The 20,750-nt window shown below is 39.0% G+C and overlaps 1 pseudogene; it reads left to right on the top strand.

Annotated features, from left to right (window-relative positions):
* The first annotated feature begins 19,330 nt into the window (after nt 1-19,330).
* Nucleotides 19,331-20,507, top strand: LOC113610127 (sodium/potassium-transporting ATPase subunit alpha-1 pseudogene; annotated as a pseudogene).
* Nucleotides 20,508-20,750: the final 243 nt, after the last annotated feature.

The raw sequence follows: 20,750 nt of genomic DNA, 5'->3' as shown, positions 1-20,750 counted from the left end.
ACCACTATCCCGTTTTCTATTACTGTTAGGTTTGTCTGATTTGGAACTATGTTCTCTTTGGTAATGGGCTTCTTTGTTCAACATTATGTTTGTGAGATTTATCCAGGTTGCTGTATTTAGTAGTGGTTCATTCATTTATATTCCATTAAATAAGTATTCCAAAATTTATGTATACATTTTACTCAATATATTTTTGGGTTGTCTCCATTTTGAGGCTATTATGAATAGGGCTGTTATTAAAATTCTTATATTTCTCTTTGGGTACATATTAGTATAATTAAAATTAAATAATGGGCAATGGTTGCATAACTCTATGAATTCTGAATTGCCAATTTCTTCAAAGAAGCCAGTTGGGATTTTGATAGAAATTGAGCTCAATCTGTAGATCCATTTGAAGATTAATGCCATCCTAACAGTATTTACTATTCTAACCCATGAACATGGATGTCATTCTTTTTATTTAGATATGTTAAAGTTTCTTTCAACAATGCTTTGTACTTTTCAATGTATAAATCTTACACTCCTTTTGTTAATTTTATTCCTAACTATATTATTCTTATTGATGCTATTATAAATGGAATTCCTTTCTTAATCTCATTTTCAGATTGCTAGTATATAGAAACGATTGACTTTGTATATCAAAATTGTATTTTGCAACTTTGCTGAATTTATTAGTTCTAGTAGTTTTTTTAATTGATTAGGATTTTTTTGTATGTAAGATCATGTTATCTGCAAATAGAAAAAATTTTATTTCTACCTTTGAAATATGGATGCCTTTTCTTTCCTAATTTCCCTGGCCAAAATCTATAGTACAATGTTGAATAGAGGTGACAAGAGCAAACATCCTTGGCTTGTTCCTGATCTTAGAGAAAAAACATCCAGTCTTTCTCCATTAAGTATGATCTTAGTTGTGAGGTTTTTGTAGATGCTTCTTATCAGTTTGAGTAAGTTTCCTTCTATTCCTAGTTTGTTTCTAAGATGAAAGTGTGTTGGACTTTGTCAAATGATTTTTTTATACATCATTATTGATATGGTATATTACATTGATTAACTTTTGGATGTTACACTAACCTTGCATTCCTAGAATAAATATCACTATTGCAATTGTTTTTAATCTCTTTACTATGTTGCTGAATTTAGTTTGCTAGTTGTTTCTTTATTGAGAATAAAGAATAAATATTTATGAATAAATAATTATGCATCTATAAGTATTATTGGTCTGTAGTTTTCTTTTTCTTGTGATGCCTTTGGCTGGTTTTTCTATCAGGGTAATACTGATCACATGGTATTAATTAGAAAGTGTTCCCTTCTCTTTTGTTTTCTTTGCAAAAGTTTGTGAAGGATTGGTGATAATTCTTCTTTAGATATTTGTTATTCATTTTATTTCTGTGAGGTTGTAGTGATATTTTCTCTTTCATTCCTGATTTTAGTGGTTTGAACCTTCTCTGTTTTTTAAAAATAATTATTATTAATCAGTGTATTTAAAGGTTTGTCCATTTTGTCGATCTTCTTGAGGAACCAACTTTTGATTTCATCGATTCTCTCTATTGTTTATTTATTCTGTATTTCAGACATTTTCACTCTAATGTTTGTTTCCTTCCTTCTGATTGCTTTTCATTATTTTTCTCTTACTGTTTCTTTTTTTTTAACATCTTTATTGGAGTATAATTGCTTTACAATTCTGTGTTAGTTTCTGCTTTATAACAAAGTGAATCAGGTGGAAAGTTAGGTTATTAAGGTGAGATCTTTCTTATTTTTTTACAGTATATATTTATAGGTACAAATTTCTCTCTAAGCACTGCTCTAGCTGCATCCCATTAGTATTCATTTTCATTCATGACAAAGTGCTTTCTAATTTCCTTGTGAATTTTTCTTTGACCCATTGGTTATTTAGGAGAGTATTGTTTAATTTCCACCTGTTTTTGAACTCTCCAAATTTCTTTCAGTTACTGTTTTCTAATTTATTTGAAATTAGGGCTTTTGAAGAGCTCTAAACCTAATCTGTTCCCTCTAGTGGTTGCTGTGATGTTGATTTTCATACCTATTATGCTTGTGAAGGTGCTGGTTTTCAAGGCTACCATGAAATAAAAAAGAGGGTGTGGGAATAGGGCCAGTGAAAATGCCACAAACTCATTATTCTTACCAAGGTGCAGCTAATTTAATTGAATAAAGTCTCAAATTTCCAGAGTTTTGAAAAATGTGTTTTCAAAATTTTTGCCAATGTTGTCATTGCTTTTATAGGAGAAGGGATTTTCAGAGGTCCTTCTTTGACATTTCTGAAGTCCTGCCTCTGCCAAGTCATAACGATATTATTCCCATGTTTTCTCTAGAAGCTTTATTGTTTTACTAGTCACATTTAGATCTACAGACTATATTGATTATTTTTAAATAGATGAGTTAGGGATAATGTTTAACAGTTTTTCACATGGACATCCGATCTCCCGATACCATTTATCAAAAAGACCATTCCTTTCTGACTGCATTGCAGTATTATCTTTGTTAAAAAATAAAGTGGCTATGTATGTGTGAGTCTGTTTCTAGAGTTTCTCTTTGCATCACCAACACCCTATTGTCTTCATTGCTGTAGTAAAATTCATGGATATTTATAAAGGATTTGTATTGAGCAGGATACAGAGGCCTTTCTCTCTGTGTCCGTGTCCCTGTCTTTCTCTGTCTCTGTTTTTTTCTCTTCGACAGAGAAAATAGTGGGTTAGTGTCTCTCTGTGTGTGATCTTTAATGACATCAGGTCTTCCCTTTCTTTCTCTCCCCGTTGCTTCCTGTCTCACAGTATGTCATGTTCTTTAAAAGGTTAAGGACAAATGGAAAGATCTAAGAAGGACCCCTATCCTACTCACATTGTCCTGACTATGAAACTATATTGAATTGGTGCTATGTTGACTGAAGAAAGAGAATAGAATTTAAGCAGAAGGTAACCCCTCCCATAGCAATCTTGTTAAAGACTAACCCCCAATACATGGTACTGCTCTTATACTCCCAGAAATTATGCCAAAACTGCACATAGAGTTAGGTGTGGTCAAGTATTTGTTGGAGTCAGCAAAGATGTTGTAGTGTAGTGCCCAGGTGTTAGGTGTGTTTTGAGACTTTCATTATCTCAAGCAGGAGTGGGGTGGGAATTGAGTAACATTTCCAAAACTTCAGACTAGACACCACCTATCATCCTGTGCTAAGGACATTAGTTCCATTAAGCCAGTGAGTGCATATTGGAAGGGGAAGAATTTGATCTGAGCCCCAACATTATCTAAGATCTCAGGTTTACCCCTGTGACTTTATAGTAGAAGGTCAGGGAACATCTAAAACAACATGGTAAACAGGTTGTTTCCCTCCTGACTATTGATTATATTTGGACATGTATGCGTGAGTGTGAACATGTGTATGAGATAAGAGAAGTTAACCGGGAAGTATAAGACTTTTTTAAAACTTTACAACAAACACAGATATATTATAGAATAAAAAGAAAATTTTGCACAAATTTTAAGATAAACCATGAGGCTTCAGAACACTTTACACTTGTGGTTAACTGTTTTCCTTTTTTTTTCCCCACCCAGGGATAGGTGCTTACTCTCCTCTGCTGTTAGATTTATATTTGTGGAAGAGTCTAGGGAGTTTTCAAAAACAAGACTAAATTTAGACTGTATCAAAATTTTTTCAAACACTGAAAAGGGGGCTCATTTCATTGATTTAGAGAATTATTGACTGTTTAACTACTGTAGACAAGAGTGCAACACTGATTTTAATCATCACCCTATTTTTTATGCTCCCTGCTTTCCATTATATATATATTTCAAGTACTGTATTTCATCTTACTAACATTCTCAGTGACAATAACATTTGTTTAAATTTGCTTAACCATCTTTCAGTTTTTAACCATTTAAGTATGTTTTTTTTTCTTTCAATAAAGCACTAATTTGTTCATTGTCTTGGCATTATGATTTTCTTGGAAATAAATATTAGTGAAAAACCTTTCATTATCAACAATTATATCTTCTTCTGCTCCAGAAAGTGAATGACTGCATTTCTTCATAATCCAAAAAACAAATAAATAAAAAACCAAACCAAAACAAAATGCAGTATTTTCTATAGGGTTGAGTGGAAGAAAGTAAATTACAGAAACTTTGGTTATTGAAAGTTTGATATGGAGTCCAAAGGTTTTGTGTTTTTCACTTTTAATTACCTATGAGGTTCACTGCTCTGAGATTAAGGTAATAAATATGTTCACTTCTGTATTTGTAGCAGTGTCTTTCAGAGTTACCTTTCAGTGAGGTAGGGAAAAATAACTAATCGTAGACTTTTATCTATGATTATGTTTTTATATGCTTACAAGCTTACATGTTCATATATATTAATACGTGTACAAATTTTTTTTTGCTATATGAATTCTATTTAGGAGCTTATAATGAATTAGAACGTTTTCCAGAATCCCCACTTTTTTTAGCCTCATAAATAATGATGGAGGTAAGTCTTATGGTGGCAATAACAGGAAAAGCCAGTTGTCTGGGGATAAGGTTTGAGATAGGCAGTTGGGTTTCATTAGGGAGCATGGCGCACAGAGCACGTGCCTGCTCCCAGGAATGCTTCTCATTTTCATTTGTTCTCGGGAGGCAGCAGGCAACAGGGGCGAATGGGAAGGCTTTATCGTCAGCAGCACTTGGGCTTGAATCTTCACACTGCTTCTTGCTTGATGTGGGTTTTGGAGAAATTACTTTTATAAGCCACAGTAAGATTATCTGAAAACTGGAACTAATATGATCTACTTCCTAAATAGGGGCAATTAATTGAAATCATGTGTATAAAGCCTAGCACAGAGCAGTCATCATAGGCATTATACTTCGTAGACCAGCAACCCCTTTCCTGGAACAATTACATGTCTTATCCGAGCAAACATGATTTCAAAGATTATCTGAACTAATATGTATCTTTAAAAAATGTATTTTTTAAGGTAATTATTTCCTTTTCAATGCAGAGTAATATGCTGAACACATTACTAAGGTTGATTTACATATTAATGTGGTTATGAGTCTTTTATTGATAAATTAACAAATTAGAAATATTATTTTCATTTTTAGTTGAGGCAGTATGCTCATTGTGTCTATACCCCATGCCCTCTTTCCTCGTCCCTTCTGCGAATCATTTGATATTTAGCTTAGGGTTTATAATACGCACAATGTATCAAAGCCTTCTTTTATTCAATCTAAGTATCAGTGGTCTGACTGTGTTACTTAATCCTTAAAGATTTTCATGCACAATTGCTACTAGAGTTAGTAGAAATCATAACACATTAGAGAGCATCTGTGAAAGTCAAGGACTTCATTTGCTCATAATCCAAAAAACCAACAAACAAAAACCAAACCAGGGCTTCCCTGGTGGCGCAGTGGTTGAGAGTCTGCCTGCCGATATAGGTGACGCGGGTTCGTGCCCTGGTCCGGGAGGATCCCACATGCCGCGGAGCGGCTGGGCCCGTGGGCCGTGGCCGCTGAGCCTGCGTGTCCGGGGCCTGTGCTCCGCAACGGGAGAGGCCACAACAGTGAGAGGCCCGCGTACCGCAACCCCAAACAAAAAAAAAAAAAAAAAAAAAAAAACCAAACCAAACCAAGACAGAACATGGAGACACGTAATTAGAAGTATTCAAAATACAAAAAAAGTAAAATGTGTAGAATCTAGTTCTTTAAAAGTAGACTAAATGTTCAGGTGAAATAAGGAGCAAAGAGCTACTTTGGATGCTGAAGAAAGATTTTCAGTTAAGTTTTATGTCTGCTGTAAAAACATAACAGACACACACACATATGAATCTTCCACACTCTTTGGGGCAATAAAGCCATGCTTTCTAATTAGATCTATAAAACTTGGCTTGCTCAGAATCAATTCTGGTTCTGAAGCAACTGATCTGTAGCAGCTGGGAGTTTCTAGCACCCTGTGCTGTTATTAGAACTACTGCTCAGAACCAGGCCCCACGGCATGTTCTCAATCTTTCTTGCTTGGAGGGTTCTAGGTTGGATTCTTGGACAACTGTTTTTTCAGGGAAATACAGGGTGTTCAGAGGGATTCAAATTCAGTATTTATTTAGCACTTGTTTGATGAGTGTTTTAGGGGAGGTAACTCATTTAATGCTCACAAAAGTCATTGGCGTTAGGTACTCCCAGAATCTCCATTTGATAGATTAGGAAACCAGAGCAGCTTTTGCAAGGTTATATAGCTTGTTAGTAATGAAAATGAGATCTGAACTCAGGCAGTTTGTAACAAGCCCATCTATATAATTACTGCCTCCTACCTAAGTAGGGGTTGCTGCCTCATACCCTCCTTCTCTGCCTTAAAGGAGAAAAACATTCCCGTGCAGGCATACCTTGTTTTATTAGACACTGCTTTATTGTGCTTCACAGGTACTGCATTTTTTTTACAAATTGAAGGTTTGTGGCAACCTTGAATTGAGCAAGTCTGTCAGTGTCATTTTTCCAACATTTGTTCACTTCATGTCTCTGTTTCACATTTTGGTAACTCTCTCAATATGTCAAACTTTTATTATTATATTTGCTATGGTGATATGTGATCAGTGACCTTTGATGTCGCTATTGAAAAAGATTACAACTAGCTGAAGGCTCAGATGATGGTTAGCAGTTTTTAACGAAGTATTTTTGTTTTGTTTTTACGATACGCGGGCTTCTCACTGTTGTGGCCTCTCCCGTTGCAGAGCACAGGCTCCGGACGCGCAGGCCAAGCGGCCATGGCTCACGGGCCCAGCCGCTCCGCGGCATGTGGGATCTTCCTGGACCGGGGCACGAACCCACGTCCCCTGCATCGGCAGGCGGACTCTCAACCACTGCGCCACCAGGGAAGCCCAATAAAGTATTTTTAAATTAAGCTATGTATATATATTTTAGACATAATACTAATGCATACTTAATTGACTACATTATAGTGTAAACATAACTTTTATATGCATAGGGAAACCAAAAAATTCAGGCGACTCGCTTTTTTGGGTTATTTGCTTGAACCTGCAGTATCTCAGAGCTATATCTGTACTGCATCAGCCCCTGGAAAAGGTGTTCTTTTCATTTTATAGACATGGAAAATGATTATAAATGTGAAATGAGGGTGACATTCTACAATGTATATACTATGGTGTCATTCTAATCTCTTTCCCTTATCTCCCCAAACAAATGGTAAACATTTAGGGAAGGAAATAGTAATTTTAAGACATTTATATTTTCTTTAACATCAAGCTTAATGTCTTGAATATAGTGGGTGCTCAATGAATATTTGCTGATTTGATTTGCGGATGGGGGTGATTTTTTTTCCCCTCAGGAACTATTTTTAGTTTTTTATACCCAGTTTATCTGCACTGGTACATTGGCAGGTACTTGTTTCTCAGGTTGAACTTTTTAATATGTGTTTCCACTCTTTACATTTTGCCTTTCCATTCTAGGAATATATATTTTCAAATGGCAGGTGTGTGTGGGAATTTCTACTCTTTGCAAACTTGAAGATGAGGGAAAGTGAATGAATGAGGTATAATGTATAGAAAAAAAAGATTGGATTTATGTTTTGGTGAGTGAGAAAAACTAAAGCTGGGATTTGTGTTGATCGATGTGGATAAGATGATGTTGACTAGCTACCAAAATTCTTTGTTTTTCGAGCAGAGAGATGCATGAAAGCTGTTTCAATTCCTTTTATTTGGATGAGATGGAGATTTGATGGGCCTCTGTGGGGAGTTTATATAATCCTGCCTATAGGATGAAGCCAGCATATGGCCAGCTCCTCCTCCACAGTCCAGGGAGGCTCCCTCTCCCTATTATGGGAAGGACCTGATTTTTTTTTTCAAAGCAAGGGAGATAGTCGGTTATATTCCCAAATGCTGGCTGTGCGTTGTGGGCTGCTTAGAAACTATTGCTAAGGTGTTTCCCATCCTTTCGATTCCCTGCTGCCGCGTGGGTTCCTGTGGGACATCCCAGAGCAACAGAAGGATGGGCTGATGGGCGGGCATCTAGATTGCAACTCAGCCTCACCACCTGGCTCCATGACTGCTCCATCTGTCAGTTGTTCCGGGTGGCTGAAGAGTCCAGCAGTTCAAAGCTCTACTCAGGGCTGCTTCTGAGCATTTCTTTATTCCCCAAGGACCCGATATACTGGCCAGGGAGAGGCGACTGGAGCCAAGTTCTCCTCAGCCCAGCAGCCGAGGGTGTATGGGGTTGGCAGCCACAAGGCCCCATGCTGTTCCGCTCCTTAGGAATTTGCATAAGAATTGCTGTGCTTATTTCTGTTCATTTTACCATCTTCTTTTTTCATGATTCATCTGTGTCAAGTTTGGAATGAATTACAAATTTACAATCCAATAAGGATTGTAAATTTATTTCAGTCATGGCACAGATAAGAAAGCGGAGTGTTTACCTAGTAAATCTGACAAGAAGAAAACATTATCAGTGTGGGAGGATGATTAGCATAGCACACACAGGGAGGTCCCTTTCTAGAGGACTGGGAAACAAAATTGACACTTAGGTTGAAGTGTGTGTTGTCCATTTCCAAATCCACCTTGAACAGTCAAGTGTTAAGGCTTTGGATTACCAATCGTGTTGTAGCTGCACAGCTCAGGCAGAGGAACAAATGATGTTCCTGTGTTGATTTCCTGTTTGTACATAACAAACTACCACTAACTGGGCTGCTTAAGCCACGCACATTTATAATCTCACAGTCTCTGTGGTTTAGGAATCCAGGCTTGGATTAACTGGATCTTCAGCTCAGGGTCTCACCTGGCTGCCATCCAAGTGTGAGTCAGACTGTGTTTTCATCTGAAGGCTCGACTGGTGAGGCATCTACTTCTGAGCTCACTCATGTTGTTGCAGAATTTATTTCTTTGTAATTATAAGACTTAGGGCCACAATTTCTTGCTGACTGGCAGTCAGAGGCTTCTAAAGGGCCCAGCCTGGCCCTTAAATATCTCCACCATAAATATCACTCCGTCTTTCTACATCCTATTCCTGAATAGAGAGGACTGCAAGAACCCAGAAGAGGGCAGAGCCACAAAAGATGGAAAGAGATCCCTGCATGTAACAGAGCACGACCCTGTCCACCTGTATTGGACAGAGACTTGTTCAAAATATGAACTATGATGGTGTGAAGTAAATTATTAAAACAAACAAACAAAATTCTGTCATTCTGCCTTAATACAAGTTGCTTTTTACATGTTCAAATTCAAAGATCTCTGGGAAGGCCCTCACCTCAAAACACCTGGGTAGAAATGCCTAAAATTCCATTAGTAAGCATTCATTTCTTAAGTGTGATCATTATCTTGTTCATAGCATCTTTCAAAACAAAAATACTCTGTGAAGGAGAAATACATACATCTTTAAATATCAGTGTACCTGACAAGAGAAATGATAGTAACTCCCGAGAGAAAAGACGGATGAAAGAGAGGCAGAAGAGGGGCAGATAGTAATTTATTTTACAAACGTTTGTTGAGTATCTCCTAGGTGGCAGGCACTATGCTAGGCTTGGAATATGAAGAATACTGTGCCTCAGTCTCCAGGGGGTTAACCTTTTAATATTTCAGAAGTGAAGCAGCACTTACACTAAACGTGTACATCTAAGTAGTCATGATTCTTTATCCCCCACAAAGCTGTTGTTAAATAAATGTGTCTTTTTATTCATACCATCCGTCTCAAAATCAAGGAAATATGCCACGTCCTGAGGCTTTTCATACAGTGTTTCAGTTCATCCTCTTGATGACACTGTGATATCATGAAGCCCATTAACTCTTACTCATCCTTCATCATCCAGTGAATTTTCCAGAAAATTGATCTCACCTCCCACATTAAATTACTTTCCCTTATTAATGACTCTTACAGTGGCATGCATCTTATCTCCCCAGGACCTCAAAAAGTTGCAGTTATATTTGTGGGATTATTAAATTTACTTTTATTTTCCTTACCATACTGCAAAATGCATGAGGAAAGGGACCGTGGCTACTTTTGCACTCTTTTAAAATCTGTTACATACAGAACATCATTGACTTATAGTCCATGTTTGTCAAATGGATGAAGAAATATGTAATCGACTTATTAGCTTTCTAATATTGTGGAAAAAGCAAGGTTATCTCTCAGTGACACCTGAGTTGTTTCCATGGAGTAACTGCTACTTGACTTCGTTTTCTTGTCCTGTAGACCACTGACCATCGACTCAAATCATGGTCTGACCACCCAGACATCATGGAGAAACCCGGGAGACGAGCTCACACTTCACTTCAGCTACTCATTCCTTTCATCACCATTATATCTCTTGTAGATAAGTCAGGTTTTAAAGAAGGTCTGGAGAGTGAGAGGGTATTTTCATAACAGCAGCAACACAAACAAATTAGAGTCAACTAACAGCTCAGATCTTAAAAGTCTTTCCATCACTGTTCCTTAATTTTCCAGTGGCCACATTTTCCCTAAGTGCTTACCACTTGAAAAGTCACACTGTCTCTTCCCACCCACTTCCTCCCTTTCTTGGTCATTGCCCTGGCGTATCAATGTACCTTTTTCTTTCTCTCTTTTTTCCATTATATTTCCAGTTCTCAAGGCCTCTGGGCCTTACCTTCTACTTCCTTAGGGAGCTAATTTCCTAAGAAAACTCTATTGTCCACCCAAGGATGGCTCTGGTTCTGATAATATTTTGATTTCTTCCTCATACGCATACGTTATCTCTTTCTACTTCAACAGAGGGCCATCAAGACACTCATGAGGTGCACCTCCAATGCCCGTGTTCTCCTCACATGATCCATGACTATTCGTGCAGAATCACTTGAGAGCTTTATAAGTACAGATTTCTGGTCCCCAATGCATTACTACTGAATCCAAGTCTCGGAGAATGATCCTAGACTCTCCATTTTCAACAAGTCCCCTAATGACTATTACATACACTGAAGTTTGATTTAAAAAAACAAACTGACTTCAGAGAGTCCTATCTTGCTGTCACTCCACTACTCACTCCACTGAATTCTGAAGTCAGCCCCATCATTGTATTTACCTTCTTTGTTTCATTTTTATCTTTCAAGCGTCCCCAATATAACATCTTATTATATTGCCCACTGTATACCACTTCTAAAAGTTTAACTTCTATTCAACTGGCTCCTTTCTATAAATAAGTGAACAAACATAAATCTCTCTCCTCTTAAGAACCAAAACAACCTTCCTGACCTCTGCCAACCACCATCAGCCTTATTTCTCTCCTTCTACTCAAAGAAAAATTTCTCGGGGGAATTGCCTACATTCACCATCTTTTTTTTCCTGCACATCCCATTCCCTCCTCAGCCCACAGTTTTCCAAACTGTTATGAAAAAAAAAGCAAAACCTCTAAGCCAGATAAATATTATTTTTCAGTTCACGTTTTAATTGATACTTTAACTTCTTCTTTGCATCTGTGACAACCATTCTTGCCTACTTCTACTTGTATTCATTTGGTTCTATTGTCACTATCTTCTTTATGGTTCCTCTTCCCTTAAGGGGGACTAAATATTTGGACTAATTAAGGCTCAGTCCTAGACCTCTTTCCATTTCCACTCTAAGGTTGGTTTCCCCAGGATTAACATGTGCTGTATTTGCTAAGGAGTGTTCTTGGGATCAACACCTGTGGACAGGAGAAGGACGTCAGGTTTGGTTGAGGGAAAAGCAGATCTGTGATGAAAGCTGAGACAGGTTGGGACCTGAGACCCTTTGCTGCAGTGCGGCAATGCTAGCACCTGGACAAACTTCTCCTTGAGCAACAAAATACAAAGAAACTATATGGAACTGAAAAGAACTGCATTCATGCGCAGTTGGGTTGCAGTTCTGGGGCAAATATACAGATTGCCAACAAACACATGAAAGAATGCTCAACATCATTAATCTTGGCTTTAGGTTTTTCTCCTTCATCAATTTAAATATGTCCTGCCACTCCCTTCTGGCTTGCAGAGTTTCTGCTGAAAGATCAGCTCTTAACCTTATGGGGATTTCCTTGTGTGTTATTTGTTGTTTTTCCCTTGCTGCTTTTAATATTTTTTCTTTGTATTTAATTTTTGACAGTTTGATTAATATGTGTCTTGATGTGTTTCTCCTTGGATTTATCCTGTATGGGACTCTCTGTGTTTCCTGGACTTGATTAACTATTTCCTTTCCCATATTAGGGAAGTTTCCAACTATAATCTCTTCAAATATTTTCTCAGTCCCTTTCTCTTTCTCTTCTTCTCCTGGGACCCCTATAATTCGAATGTTGGTGCATTTAATGTTGTCCCAGAGGTCTCTGAGACTGTCCTCAATTCTTTTCATTATTCTGCTCTGCAGTATTTTTTCCACTATTTTATCTTCCAGGTCACTTATCTGTTCCTCTGCCTCAGTTATTCTGTTATTGATCCCTTCTAGAGAATTTTTAATTTCATTTATTGTGTTGTTCATCATTGTTTGTTTGCTCTTTAGTTCTTCTAGGTCCTTGTTAAACGTTTCTTTTATTTTCTCCATTCTATTTTGAAGATTTTGGATCATCTTTACTGTCATTATTCCGAATTCTTTTTCAGGTAGACTGCCTATTTCTTCTTCATTTGTTAGGTCTGGTGGGTTTTTGGCTTTTTCCTTCATCTGCTGTGTGTTTCTCTGTCTTCTCATTTTGCTTATCTTACTGTGTTTGGGTTCTCCTTTTCACAGGCTGCAGGTTCGTAGATCTCATTGTTTTTGGTGTCTGTCCCCAGTGACTAAGGTTGGTTCAGTGGGTTGTGTAGACTTCCTGGTGGAGGCGACTAGTACCTGTGTTCCGGTGGATGAGGCTGGATCTTGTCTTTCTGGTGGGCAGGTCCACGTCTGGTGGTGTGGCCTTACTGTGATTTTAGGCAGCCTGTTTGCTAATGGATGGGGTTGTGTTCCTGTCTTGCTAGTTGTTTGGCATATGATGTCCAGCACTGTAGCTTGCTGGTCGTTGAGTGCAGCTGGGTGCTGGTGTTGAGATGGAGATCTCTGGGAGATTTTCGCTGTTTGATATTACGTGGAGCTGGGAGGTCTCTTGTGGACCAGTGTCCTGAAGTTGGCTCTGCCACCTCAGAGGCACAACCCTTACTCCTGGCTGGAGCACCAAGAGCCTGTCCTCCACACAGCTCAGAATAAAAGGGATAAAAAAAGAAAGAACGAAAGAAGAAGATAAAATAAAATAAAGTAAAATAAAATAAAATGAAACTATTAAAATAAAAAATAATTATTAAAAACATTTTTAAGTAATAAAAATGAAAAAAATAGGAAAAAGAAGAAAGAGAGAAGAGAGCAATCAAACCAAAAAACAAATCCACCAATGATAACAAGTGCTAAAACCTATGCTAAAAAAACCAAAAATCAAACAAACAAAAAAACGGACAGACAGAGCCCTAGGAAATGCTAAAAGCAAAGCTATACAGACAAAATCACACACAGAAGCATACACATACACACTCAGAAAATGAGAAAAAGAGAAAAAGGGAAAAATATATATATATTGTTGCTCCCAAAGTCCACCTCCTGAATTTGGGATGATTTGTTGTCTATTCAGGTATTCCGCAGATGCAGGGTACATCAAGTTGATTGTGGAGGTTTAATTCAGTGCTCCTGAGCCTGCTGGGAGAGATTTCCCTTTCTCTTCTTTGTTCGCACAGCTACTGGGGTTCAGCTTTGGATTTGCACCCACCTCTGCGTGTAGGTCGCCTGAGGGCGTCTGTTCTTCACTCAGACAGGACGGGGTTAAAGGAGCAGCTGATTCGGGGTCTCTGGCTCACTCAAGCCATGGGGAGGGAAGGGTACGGAATGTGGGGTGAGCCTGTGGTGGCAGAGGCCGGCATGACGTTGCACCAGCCTGAGGCGCGCCGTGCGTTCTTCCGGGTAAGTTGTCCCTGGATCCCGGGACCCTGGCAGTGGCGGGCTGCACAGACTCCCCGGAAGGGGGGTGTGGAGAGTGACCTGTGCTCGCACACAGGCTTCTTGGTGGTGGCAGCAGCAGCCTTAGCGTCTCATGCCCGTCTCTGGGGTCTGCGCTTTTAGCCGCGGCTCGCGCCCGTCTCTGGAGCTCCTTTAAGCAGCGCTCTTAATCCCCTCTCCTCGTGCACCAGGAAACAGAGGGAAGAAAAAGTCTCTTGTCTCTTCGGCAGCTCCAGACCTTTTCCCGGACTCCCTCGCAGCCAGCCGTGGCGCACTAGCCCCTTCAGGCTGTGTTCACGCCGCCAACCCCAGTCCTCTCCTTGCGCTCCGACCGATGCCCAAGCCTCAACTCCAGGCCCTGCCCGCCCCGGCGGGTGAGCAGACAAGCCTCTCGGGCTGGTGAGTGCCGGTCAGCACAGATCCTCTGTGCGGGAATCTCTCCGCTTTGCCCTCCGCACCCCTGCTGCTATGCTCTCCTCCATGGCTGCGAAGCTTCCCCCCTCTGCCACCCGCAGTCTCCGCTCGTGAAGGGGCTTCCTAGTGTGTGGAAACCTTTTCTCCTTCACAGCTCCCTCCCACTGGTGCAGGTCCTGCCCCTACTCTTTTGTCTCTGTTTATTCTTTTTTCTTTTTCTCTACCCAGCTACGGGGGGAGTTTCTTGCGTTTTGGGAGGTCTGAGGTCTTCTGCCAGCGTTCAGTAGGTGTTCTGTAGGAGTTGTTCCACATGTAGATGTATTTCTGATGTATCTGTGGGGAGGAAGGTGATCTCCATGTCTTACTCTTCCGCCATCTTGTAGCTCTTCCCCCAACTGCCAATTTTGAAGAGCCTGGAGCAGAACGGCGGGTCGGGAGCAAAAGCAGGGTACTGCACACAACACCACCAGAGGGGTGAGCAAACGCCTAAGCCACCCTTCTAGCCCCACCCCTGGACACACCCCTACCCTCACCCCATATAAGGAACAAGCTCAACTTCCTCACGGAGCAAGTGAGCAGGGGAACCTGTTACTTGTTCTCCTCCTTCTTACTGCAGCAGGACCCCCAGTAAAGCCTTTTCTGAACTTCTTTTTTGGCCTCTAGTCAATTTCTGTTGATTGGGGAAGGCCAAGAACCCTGCTCGGTATCACAGTCACAGGCTCAGTCAACCATATGGGGGACTCTCTAGCTGATTCAGTTTGTTATAAGGCAGAAACTAACACACCATTGTAATGCAATTATACTCCAATAAAGGTGTTCAAGCAAACAAACAAACAAAACAAACAAAAACAATTTGGGGGACTGTGAAACTGGAATGGCTCTTCAGTTTTTCTGGGTTGGGCCATGATTCTCTGGGCTTTATAGTCCTTCAGATATTTTTCGGCCAACCTGGAAATAGGTATGACATGATCTTTGCAGATAAAATAACTCCTGAAGCAGCTGACAGGCTCTCAGCCAATGGTACTCTTAGCAGTAGGGGCAAAGAGTAGTTCACTAAAAGGGGATCTGGGTGGCTTACCGTAGTGTCCTCCAGATACTTTGTTTTGTGTCCATTGGCAAACTCATCTACAATTGCCATTTTGTTAACCTCTTTTCTGAGCTCTAGCTCTGCATACTCAGCTGTCTACCCAGCATCTACAATTCAATGCATCAAGGGCATCCTCAACTCAGCACAGCCAAACTGGACTCACAGCCTTCACTCATTCTTCTCCCCAAACACCATAACCCTGTTTTTTTCTTTTTTTTTCCTTCTTAGTAAGTGACACCATCACCTGGTTAATCCCAGAAATCATCATTCTCTCTTCCTTGATCTTTTTAAAATTCCCGTGTGTAATAATAACTCACATCTTGTTGATTTTATCTCCTGACATCTTTTGAATCCATCTGCTGCTTTCTCTTTTCACTGTTAAGTCTTGAGTTCATGTTCCCATTACTTCATGTCAAGGCTACTGCAGTAACATTCTAACTAGTCTCTTTCCATCATTTTTGCATCTTTTCAATCTCTCTCTTATACTGAAATCATGATAATCTTTTTATAACTTAGATTAATCAAATCACTATCCTGCTTAAAACACTGAAATAATTTTCCTGTTATTTTAAGGTAAGGACTAATATCTTTAACGTAAACTGCCAGGTTCCTGCCTATTTCACCAGCATAACCTCATGGTCCAGTGTCAGCGATACTGGCCTTCTTCATATTGTTTAAATGTGCCATGCTCCTTCTAACCTAGACCCTCGATACGGTATTCCCTTTACCTGAACAACTCTCTCACCCCATCTCCCTACCATTACCTTTGTCTATGTATGTAATTCCCACTCAAGCCTTAGATTTCATGTTGGTGGTTATTTCACTGAGATTTCCCTGAGTTCCCTAAACTGGACTGGGTTTCCTGTTTTAATGGCTCATAGCACACTTTTCCTTCTCCTTATAACAATTGTAACTGCTTCCAAATATACATTTATTTGTATGATAATTAATGCATTTTTTACATTAGAGTATAATTTCCACAAAAGCAAGGACCCTGTTTTTGCTTATAATTGTATCTTCAGTTCCTGGTATATGGAAGGAAAACAGCTCAACTCCCCATATCAAAAGAGAAACCAAACAATTTCTGGGATAAGTATTCTTCATGGATGGTTTTTCTATAATCATCTAGTAGGTGGAGGATGCTAATGGTTCTCAAGATACTTATAAACCCATCACTAGATTACATGGCTGCATGGGGGCAGAATGTAGGTAAAGGAATACCATAGAGAAAGTAGAAAATGCAAAGCATTTTATAGAAGTTAGGCATTAAACCCAGAGTGTGGGTGTGAGAGGAGAAGGAAATTACCTGTAATGCCTAAGAATCTAACATTCTCAGATAAAATAGACATTAAGACTGTGTAAATTATCAGGCTATGACTTTTTTAAGCTAAAAATTATTCACTCAGGGTAAGTACCCTTTTAAAAATCTGCCATGATTATAATTTCAGTGTCTTTAATCATTCCTAAATACCTTGAGAAAGGTAGAAATATTGTGTCATTTCAATATATTAAAGATGGATATAATCAAATCTAGTAAAAACAAGAGGTTGACCAAAGTCAGTAAAAGCTAGCATAAGAGAACAAACTATTACAGAACTGATCTCCTGTTGTGAACATCTGTAAATTAGAGTTACTATAAAAGCATCTGCTTTTATACATAAGATAACAGACAGGACAGGATTACAATCTCTGAGCAAAGGGAAAGGAGGGAAACAAATGAGATGAGCCCTACCATTACAAGGAAAATATACATAAAAATTTTTTTGAAGATATTTCTGGACTGCAGGCCAGGGCAATGAACCTCTGATAGACTCTAGCAATCTCCTGTAGCAATAGAAATGACAGAGAGCAAAGTTCAGGGAGGACAGAGTCTGGAATTTCTGAGGAAAAGACCCAAGATGAGGAAGAAATACATAGAAAGAACTCCAGAAATGTGGATAATTGTTTTCATGCATCTTTGGATGAGAACTCTGCACATGTGTAGGGTAAAACCCAAAAGAGCTAGACAAGAACAACTTCTGAAGAAAGAGCAATTACTGGAAATCTTTAAGGTGAACAATGCCCAGAGCTTGTATAGGTATAGAGAACACTCTAGTTGTTCCAACTAAAGTGGGAAGACCTCATTAAATACATAGGGCATTGGGCCAGAGACCATAGAACACATTAAAATGGTTACTTTAACCTCAGGAGTATTCTAGACCCACTCTGAATAGGTTTAAAAATAAACCTTGGAAGGATAAATCTAATCTCCAAATAATCTAACTACCTTCTAGGTGAATACAATAAAATCTAGCATTTAATAATACAAAGTTCATAGCATTCAATATCCAATAAAAATTTTTGCTGGTCATGTAAAGAGGAAAATATGACCTGTAACCTGGAGAAAAATAAGTAAAGAGAAACAGACCAAGAATTGATAGAGTTGATGGAATAGGAAGACAAGGACATTAACAAAAAAACCTGTCATTAATATACCCTATATGTTCAAGGATCTAAAGGAAGATGCCATAAATATGTATGATGAAAATTGTAAGGCAGCTACAAAAGCAGATACTAGAACTCACAAGTGAGTGAGTAAAGAACTCAATATAAAAATTTTATTCTATATATGATATAAACTATTAGAAGATAAAAATACTGTTAATAGCATACAAATCATGAACTAGTTATAGATAAATTTAATAAAATTTGTACAAGACTTGGTAATGAAAATTTCAAAATATTGTCAAGAGAAATTTTAGAAAGATGTAACTAAATGGAGAGAGAAACCATGTTTGTGAACTGGGAGGCTCAATATTATTAAGATTGTGGTTCTCCCCAGATTGATCTGTAATTTTAATGTAATCCCAATCAAAATCTCTGCAGGCTTCTTAAATTTATTATTTATTTATTTTTATAGAAATTGGGAAGCTGAAAGATGAATATAAAACCTAGATGAATATTCAAAGGAGCTAGAATAGCCAAAACAATTCTGAAAAAGAACAACATTGGAGGATTTCACTAATTAATTTCGAGGCTTAGTATAAATCTAAAGAAATTTTGATACTGGTATTGGCATAAGGATTGACATATAGATCAATAAACACACATAAGAGAGAACCTAGAAACAAATCCTCAAAATATGGCCAATAGCTTTTTGACAAAAGAGCCAAGGTAATTTAGTGGGGAAAGTAGAGTTTTTTCAAAAAATGATGATGAACCAAAATGAACCTTGACCATTTCCTCATGCCACATAAAATTACTTAAAATGGATTATAAGCCTAAATATTATAATTTATCATAAAAACTAAAACTATAGTTTTTTTCCAGAAGAAATAAGAGAAAAATCTTTACAACATTGGGACGGGCAAATATTTAGATAGAACAAAATAGGTCTAAACCAGGAAAGGGAATTAATAAATTTGACATCACAAAAACTATAAACTTCTCTTACAAAGACACAGTTAAATGATAAAGCAAATCACAGACTTGGAGAAACTATTTTAATAATACATAGTATCTAGCAAAGGACTTGTATCCAGAAGATGTATAGAACTCTTCATTCTCAAAGATAAGACAATAAACTCAATAAAAATGGGAAAAAGATTCACAGAATTTATAAAAGAAGATATATGAATAGGTAATCCACTCATAGCTATATGCTCAATACCATCAATCAGTAGGAAATGCAAATTAATCCATATTGAAATAATACTACATGCCCATTTAGTTTCTGATGAGAAGTCCATGGCCTTTTGAATTTGTGTTCCCATGTACATAATATATCCCTTTCTCCAACTTTTTAAAGAATTCATTATTTCTTTGTTTTTCAGCATTTTGACTATGCTCTGCTTAGGCGTGTTTCCTCTGCATTTATTCAGTTTGGGGTGTGCAGCATAATCCAGTGAAACCATCTCAGTCAGTGCTTCTTTTCTTTTTTTGAAAGATTATTAATTTGTTACCAAAGACCATCCAATCACAGCCAAAACCATTGCCGAAGGTGTGGGCATCCTCTCAGAAGACAAGGAAACCATAGAAGACATTTCTGCCTACCTCATCATCCCAGTGAGCCAGGTGAACCCAAGAAATGCCAATGCCTGCATGGTACATGGAAGTGATCTGAAGGACTTGACTTTCCAGCAGCTGGATGACATTTTGAAGTACCATACTGAGATTGTGTTTCCCAGTTCCTCTCCTCAACAGAAGCTGATCGTTCAGGAAGACTGCCAGAGAGAGGGCACTATCATGGCTGTAACTGGTGATGGTGTCAATGACTCAGCTTTGAAGAAGGTGGACACTGGGGTTGCTATGGGAATTGCAGGCTCAGAAGTGTCTATGTAAGCTACTGACATGATTCTCCTTGGATGAGAATTTTGCCTCAATTGTGACTGGAGTAGAGGAAGGTCATCTAATCTTTGATAACTTGAAGAAATCTATTGCCTACACCATAACCAGAACATTCCAGATATTTATTATCTGGAACACCCCCTTCCTGATATTCATTATTACAAACATTCCACTACCCCTGAGGACCATCACCATCCTCTGCATTAACTAGGGCATGGACATGGTTCCAGCCACCTCTCTGGCTTATGAGCTAGCTCAGGGTGACATCATGAAGAGACAGCTCGAAAACCCCAAAATGGACAAACATGTGAATAAGCAGCTGATCAGCATGGCCTATGGACAGATTGGTATGATCCAGGCCCTGGGGGGCTTCTTCACTTACTTTGTGATCCTAGGCTGAGAAGAGCTTCCTCCCAATTCACCTGCTGGGTCTGAGGGGACTGAGATGACCACTGGATCAATGATGTTGAGGACAGCTGCGGAAAGCAGTGGACCTACAAGCAGAGGAAAATCTTGGCTTTTACCTGCCACACAGCCTTCTTTGTCAGTATCTTGGTGGCACAATGGGCCAACTTGGTCATCTGCAAGACCAGGAGGAATTCAGTCTTCCAGCAGGGGATTTGGCCTCTTTGAAGAGATGGCCCTTGCTGCTTTCCTTTTCTACTGCCCTGGAGTGGATGTTGCCTTGAGGATGTATCCTCTCAAACCTACCTTGTGGCTCAGTGTCTTCTCCTGTTCTCTCCTCATCTTCCTATATGACAAGGTCGGAAAAGTCATCATCAGGTGATGCTGATGCCCTGGTGGCTGGTGGAGAAGGAAACCTACTACTAGACCCCATGTTGCACACTGTGGAGCACCATGTCACACACTCTGCTCCCATTATCCACCCCCTTTTTGTGTACTTTATTCTTGGAGTTCATAATTCTGTAGTGATAGGAAAGCACTGAAACGTGTGGAGGAAGCAAGATGTTCTGAAATGAAACATGTAGCTATATGGGGCGGGTGTGTGGGTGGAGGTGGGGAAAGGGTT

Source organism: Aethalodelphis obliquidens, unplaced genomic scaffold (genome assembly GCF_003676395.1).
Source record: "Aethalodelphis obliquidens isolate GAN/ISIS:26980383/991018 unplaced genomic scaffold, ASM367639v1 scaffold61, whole genome shotgun sequence".
Taxonomy (NCBI): Eukaryota; Metazoa; Chordata; class Mammalia; order Artiodactyla; family Delphinidae; genus Aethalodelphis; species Aethalodelphis obliquidens.
Note: the sequence above shows the minus strand (reverse complement) of the source record. Positions and strands in the feature narration are given on the sequence as shown.